General features: G+C 48.4%; 1 protein-coding gene across 10 annotated transcripts in view; it reads left to right on the plus strand.

Annotated features, from left to right (window-relative positions):
* Positions 1-3,127: 3,127 nt before the first annotated feature.
* dusp16 (dual specificity phosphatase 16) overlaps positions 3,128-7,376 on the plus strand; it is an 89,456-nt gene continuing 85,207 nt past the window's right edge. For all 10 annotated transcript variants that reach the window (XR_008756857.1, XR_008756859.1, XR_008756861.1 and 7 more), the window contains exon 1: positions 3,128-3,471. The gene's annotated coding sequence lies outside the window, so the exon portion shown is untranslated. The remainder of the gene's footprint in view (positions 3,472-7,376) is intronic.

Consider the following 7,376-nt stretch of genomic DNA (forward strand, 5'->3'; position numbering starts at 1 on the left):
TGAAGGGTTAAAGGGCATCTAGCTAGCAGGACTAACTGGGCTCCAGTCATATGAAGGGTTAAAGGACATCTAGCTAGCAGGACTAACTGGGCTCCAGTCATATGAAGGGTTAAAGGGCATCTAGCTAGCAGGACTAACTGGGCTCCAGTCATATGAAGGGTTAAAAGGCATCTAGCTAGCAGGACTAACTTGGCTCCAGTCATATGAAGGGTTAAAGGACATCTAGCTAGCAGGACTAACTGGGCTCCAGTCATATGAAGGGTTAAAGGGCATCTAGCTAGCAGGACTAACTGGGCTCCAGTCATATGAAGGGTTAAAGGACATCTAGCTAGCAGGACTAACTGGGCTCCAGTCATATGAAGGGTTAAAGGGCATCTAGCTAGCAGGACTAACTGGGCTCCAGTCATATGAAGGGTTAAAGGACTAACTGGGCTCCAGTCATATGAAGGGTTAAAGGGCATCTAGCTAGCAGGACTAACTGGGCTCCAGTCATATGAAGGGTTAAAGGGCATCTAGCTAGCAGGACTAACTGGGCTCCAGTCATATGAAGGGTTAAAGGGCATCTAGCTAGCAGGACTAACTGGGCTCCAGTCATATGAAGGGTTAAAGGACATCTAGCTAGCAGGACTAACTGGGCTCCAGTCATATGAAGGGTTAAAGGGCATCTAGCTAGCAGGACTAACTGGGCTCCAGTCATATGAAGGGTTAAAGGACATCTAGCTAGCAGGACTAACTGGGCTCCAGTCATATGAAGGGTTAAAGGACATCTAGCTAGCAGGACTAACTGGGCTCCAGTCATATGAAGGGTTAAAGGGCATCTAGCTAGCAGGACTAACTGGGCTCCAGTCATATGAAGGGTTAAAGGGCATCTAGCTAGCAGGACTAACTGGGCTCCAGTCATATGAAGGGTTAAAGGGCATCTAGCTAGCAGGACTAACTGGGCTCCAGTCATATGAAGGGTTAAAGGGCATCTAGCTAGCAGGACTAACTGGGCTCCAGTCATATGAAGGGTTAAAGGGCATCTAGCTAGCAGGACTAACTGGGCTCCAGTCATATGAAGGGTTAAAGGGCAACTAGCTAGCAGGACTAACTGGGCTCCAGTCATATGAAGGGTTAAAGGGCATCTAGCTAGCAGGACTAACTGGTCTCCAGTCATATGAAGGGTTAAAGGGGATCTAGCTAGCAGGAATAACTGGGCTCCAGTCATATGAAGGGTTAAAGGGCATCTAGCTAGCAGGACTAACTGGGCTCCAGTCATATGAAGGGTTAAAGGACATCTAGCTAGCAGGACTAACTGGGCTCCAGTCATATGAAGGGTTAAAGGGCATCTAGCTAGCAGGACTAACTGGGCTCCAGTCATATGAAGGGTTAAAGGGCATCTAGCTAGCAGGACTAACTGGGCTCCAGTCATATGAAGGGTTAAAGGACACCTAGCTAGCAGGACTAACTGGGCTCCAGTCATATGAAGGGTTAAAGGACATCTAGCTAGCAGGACTAACTGGGCTCTAGTCATATGAAGGGTTAAAGGGCATCTAGCTAGCAGGACTAACTGGGCTCCAGTCATATGAAGGGTTAAAGGGCTAACTGGGCTCCAGTCATATGAAGGGTTAAAGGGCATCTAGCTAGCAGGACTAACTGGGCTCCAGTCATATGAAGGGTTAAAGGGCATCTAGCTAGCAGGACTAACTGGGCTCCAGTCATATGAAGGGTTAAAGGGCATCTAGCTAGCAGGACTAACTGGGCTCCAGTCATATGAAGGGTTAAAGGACATCTAGCTAGCAGGACTAACTGGGCTCCAGTCATATGAAGGGTTAAAGGGCATCTAGCTAGCAGGACTAACTGGGCTCCAGTCATATGAAGGGTTAAAGGGCATCTAGCTAGCAGGACTAACTGGGCTCCAGTCATATGAAGGGTTAAAGGGCATCTAGCTAGCAGGACTAACTGGGCTCCAGTCATATGAAGGGTTAAAGGGCATTTAGCTAGCAGGACTAACTGGGCTCCAGTCATATGAAGGGTTAAAGGGCATCTAGCTAGCAGGACTAACTGGGCTCCAGTCATATGAAGGGTTAAAGGGCATCTAGCTAGCAGGACTAACTGGGCTCCAGTCATATGAAGGGTTAAAGGGCATCTAGCTAGCAGGACTAACTGGGCTCCAGTCATATGAAGGGTTAAAGGGCATTTAGCTAGCAGGACTAACTGGGCTCCAGTCATATGAAGGGTTAAAGGGCATCTAGCTAGCAGGACTAACTGGGCTCCAGTCATATGAAGGGTTAAAGGACATCTAGCTAGCAGGACTAACTGGGCTCCAGTCATATGAAGGGTTAAAGGACATCTAGCTAGCAGGACTAACTGGGCTCCAGTCATATGAAGGGTTAAAGGGCATCTAGCTAGCAGGACTAACTGGGCTCCAGTCATATGAAGGGTTAAAGGGCATCTAGCTAGCAGGACTAACTGGGCTCCAGTCATATGAAGGGTTAAAGGGCATCTAGCTAGCAGGACTAACTGGGCTCCAGTCATATGAAGGGTTAAAGGGCATCTAGCTAGCAGGACTAACTGGGCTCCAGTCATATGAAGGGTTAAAGGACATCTAGCTAGCAGGACTAACTGGGCTCCAGTCATATGAAGGGTTAAAGGGCATCTAGCTAGCAGGACTAACTGGGCTCCAGTCATATGAAGGGTTAAAGGACATCTAGCTAGCAGGACTAACTGGGCTCCAGTCATATGAAGGGTTAAAGGACATCTAGCTAGCAGGACTAACTGGGCTCCAGTCATATGAAGGGTTAAAGGGCATCTAGCTAGCAGGACTAACTGGGCTCCAGTCATATGAAGGGTTAAAGGGCATCTAGCTAGCAGGACTAACTGGGCTCCAGTCATATGAAGGGTTAAAGGACATCTAGCTAGCAGGACTAACTGGGCTCCAGTCATATGAAGGGTTAAAGGGCATCTAGCTAGCAGGACTAACTGGGCTCCAGTCATATGAAGGGTTAAAGGGCATCTAGCTAGCAGGACTAACTGGCTCCAGTCCAATCACAGTGATCTTTCAGCTCATTCGACTACTGGGGCTTCGGCGCCCCGCCCCCTCATTACAAACGTCCTCAAAGTTATAAAGTACGAAATAATTTATGGGTTTTCTATGTGAGTAGATATGACGCTGGCTACCTAACTCGATAACCAGTTATTAACTCTATAAAGTCAGCAGTGAGATGGTGGTTTTATAGATGGTTTTGTGCCTTTAAGGCCGCCTGTTCATTACGAGTTGGTTTCAAATGACGCCAACCTTTCATTTTTATCTCAATGACCTCATCCTCTACGGTTGAAGTTTACTAACCAGCGAATATTTTTCATCTCATTTATTTTTGGTAGTTTTCTTCTTGTTTTACTCTCCGTTAAACCGAGTTTTACAACAACTTTAACTCGATAATAGATGTCGGTGATGTTGAAAGGCGCTTTCTGACAGCGACTTCTCTAACGGTAAGTTTACCGAAATCTCTAAAAAATGACGAAGCGAGTATCTCGCAACCGGGCCTTGTATATTACGGAGTCTCCCCATGTGAGTTGGACCGGGAGAGCAGAAAGTAACATAATGTACGAAACTATACGAGGCGACTTTCACTAGAAATATGACTTCGAGATCTGGCCTAACGTTCGACCGAATCGGTCCGACTCCGCATTTGTTGTCACTTCGGTAGAACATGTTGGCGATTCGGAAGGTTAGCAGACTAGTTGCTCATCCTAAGCAAAGTGACAGTCTAGAAGGAAGAGAGGAAATGTTCAAAATCGAGCTACCGGTATATCTCAAAAGTGCTAAGTAAACAATTTAAATAATTATAGCAATCTATTGGTCTTGTAAAACCATTAGGCCTAGACATGTAATGTGAGTGATCTTACAACGTAATCCTAGCAGACCTATCATTTATCGGTATTGGACCAGAAGGAAACTGTGTCATATAGTCTAGTCCTAGTCGGGGGGTTGTCGAGAGATATGAATGTGAATAAAGAGATACGCCGTAACTTAGTCACAGCGATACACAGTCACAAACTCACACGCTGTTTGAAAACACTGTGGTTGAGGTGTCCTGGTTGTTATGGGGGGGGGGGGGCTACTTCTCACTTGTTATTAGAATTGTCCTGGTTATTATGGGGGGGGGGGGGGGGGGGCTACTTCTCACTTGTCATTAGAATTGTCCTGGTTGTTATGGGGGGGGGGGGGCTACTTCTCACTTGTTATTAGAATTGTCCTGGTTATTATGGGGGGGGGGGGGGGGGGCTACTTCTCACTTGTCATTAGAATTGTCCTGGTTATTATGGGGGGGGGGGGGGGGGGGGGGCTACTTCTCACTTGTCATTAGAATTGTCCTGGTTATTATGGGAGGGGGGGGGGGGCTACTTCTCACTTGTCATTAGAATTGTCCTGGTTATTATGGGGGGGGGGGGGCTACTTCTCACTTGTCATTAGAATTGTCCTGGTTATTATGGGAGGGGGGGGGGGGCTACTTCTCACTTGTCATTAGAATTGTCCTGGTTATTATGGGGGGGGGGGGCTACTTCTCACTTGTCATTAGAATTGTCCTGGTTATTATGGGGGGGGGGGGGCTACTTCTCACTTGTCATTAGAATTGTCCTGGTTATTATGGGAGGGGAGGGGGCTACTTCTCACTTGTCATTAGAATTGTCCTGGTTATTATGGGGGGGGGGGGGGGGGGGCTACTTCTCACTTGTTATTAGAATTGTCCTGGTTATTATGGGGGGGGTTACTTCTCACTTGTCATTAGAATTGTCCTGGTTATTATGGGGGGGGGGGGGGGGGGCTACTTCTCACTTGTCATTAGAATTGTCCTGGTTATTATGGGAGGGGGGGGGGGGGCTACTTCTCACTTGTCATTAGAATTGTCCTGGTTATTATGGGGGGGGGGGGCTACTTATCACTTGTCATTAGAATTGTCCTGGTTGTTATGGGGGGGGGGGGGGCTACTTCTCACTTGTTATTAGAATTGTCCTGGTTATTATGGGGGGGGGGGGGGGCTACTTCTCACTTGTCATTAGAATTGTCCTGGTTATTATGGGGGGGGGGGGGGGCTACTTCTCACTTGTCATTAGAATTGTCCTGGTTATTATGGGAGGGGGGGGGGGGCTACTTCTCACTTGTCATTAGAATTGTCCTGGTTATTATGGGGGGGGGGGCTACTTCTCACTTGTCATTAGAATTGTCCTGGTTATTATGGGGGGGGGGGGGGGGCTACTTCTCACTTGTCATTAGAATTGTCCTGGTTATTATGGGAGGGGGGGGGCTACTTCTCACTTGTCATTAGAATTGTCCTGGTTATTATGGGGGGGGGGGGGGGGCTACTTCTCACTTGTTATTAGAATTGTCCTGGTTATTATGGGGGGGGCTACTTCTCACTTGTCATTAGAATTGTCCTGGTTATTATGGGAGGGGGGGGGGGCTACTTCTCACTTGTCATTAGAATTGTCCTGGTTATTATGGGGGGGGGGGGGGGCTACTTCTCACTTGTCATTAGAATTGTCCTGGTTATTATGGGGGGGGGGGCTACTTCTCACTTGTCATTAGAATTGTCCTGGTTATTATGGGAGGGGGGGGGGGCTACTTCTCACTTGTCATTAGAATTGTCCTGGTTATTATGGGGGGGGGGCTACTTCTCACTTGTTATTAGAATTGTCCTGGTTGTTATGGGGGGGGGGGGGCTACTTCTCACTTGTTATTAGAATTGTCCTGGTTATTATGGGGGGGGGGGGGGGGGGCTACTTCTCACTTGTCATTAGAATTGTCCTGGTTGTTATGGGGGGGGGGGGGGCTACTTCTCACTTGTTATTAGAATTGTCCTGGTTATTATGGGGGGGGGGGGGGGGGGCTACTTCTCACTTGTCATTAGAATTGTCCTGGTTATTATGGGGGGGGGGGGGGGGCTACTTCTCACTTGTCATTAGAATTGTCCTGGTTATTATGGGAGGGGGGGGGGGGGCTACTTCTCACTTGTCATTAGAATTGTCCTGGTTATTATGGGGGGGGGGGGGGCTACTTATCACTTGTCATTAGAATTGTCCTGGTTATTATGGGAGGGGGGGGGGGGCTACTTCTCACTTGTCATTAGAATTGTCCTGGTTATTATGGGGGGGGGGGGCTACTTCTCACTTGTCATTAGAATTGTCCTGGTTATTATGGGGGGGGGGGGGCTACTTCTCACTTGTCATTAGAATTGTCCTGGTTATTATGGGAGGGGAGGGGGCTACTTCTCACTTGTCATTAGAATTGTCCTGGTTATTATGGGGGGGGGGGGGGGGGGCTACTTCTCACTTGTTATTAGAATTGTCCTGGTTATTATGGGGGGGGTTACTTCTCACTTGTCATTAGAATTGTCCTGGTTATTATGGGGGGGGGGGGGGGGGGGGCTACTTCTCACTTGTCATTAGAATTGTCCTGGTTATTATGGGAGGGGGGGGGGGGGCTACTTCTCACTTGTCATTAGAATTGTCCTGGTTATTATGGGGGGGGGGGGCTACTTCTCACTTGTCATTAGAATTGTCCTGGTTGTTATGGGGGGGGGGGGGCTACTTCTCACTTGTTATTAGAATTGTCCTGGTTATTATGGGGGGGGGGGGGGCTACTTCTCACTTGTCATTAGAATTGTCCTGGTTATTATGGGGGGGGGGGGGGGGCTACTTCTCACTTGTCATTAGAATTGTCCTGGTTATTATGGGAGGGGGGGGGGGGCTACTTCTCACTTGTCATTAGAATTGTCCTGGTTATTATGGGGGGGGGGGCTACTTCTCACTTGTCATTAGAATTGTCCTGGTTATTATGGGGGGGGGGGGGGGGCTACTTCTCACTTGTCATTAGAATTGTCCTGGTTATTATGGGAGGGGGGGGGCTACTTCTCACTTGTCATTAGAATTGTCCTGGTTATTATGGGGGGGGGGGGGGGCTACTTCTCACTTGTTATTAGAATTGTCCTGGTTATTATGGGGGGGGCTACTTCTCACTTGTCATTAGAATTGTCCTGGTTATTATGGGAGGGGGGGGGGGCTACTTCTCACTTGTCATTAGAATTGTCCTGGTTATTATGGGGGGGGGGGGGGGCTACTTCTCACTTGTCATTAGAATTGTCCTGGTTATTATGGGGGGGGGGGCTACTTCTCACTTGTCATTAGAATTGTCCTGGTTATTATGGGAGGGGGGGGGGGCTACTTCTCACTTGTCATTAGAATTGTCCTGGTTATTATGGGGGGGGGGGCTACTTCTCACTTGTTATTAGAATTGTCCTGGTTATTATGGGGGGAGGGGGGGGGGGCTACTTATCACTTGTCATTAGAATTGTCCTGGTTATTATGGGGGGGGGGGGGGGGGGGGGCTACTTCTC

The sequence above is a fragment of the Salvelinus fontinalis genome, chromosome 39 (assembly GCF_029448725.1).
Source record: "Salvelinus fontinalis isolate EN_2023a chromosome 39, ASM2944872v1, whole genome shotgun sequence".
Lineage (NCBI taxonomy): Eukaryota > Metazoa > Chordata > Actinopteri > Salmoniformes > Salmonidae > Salvelinus > Salvelinus fontinalis.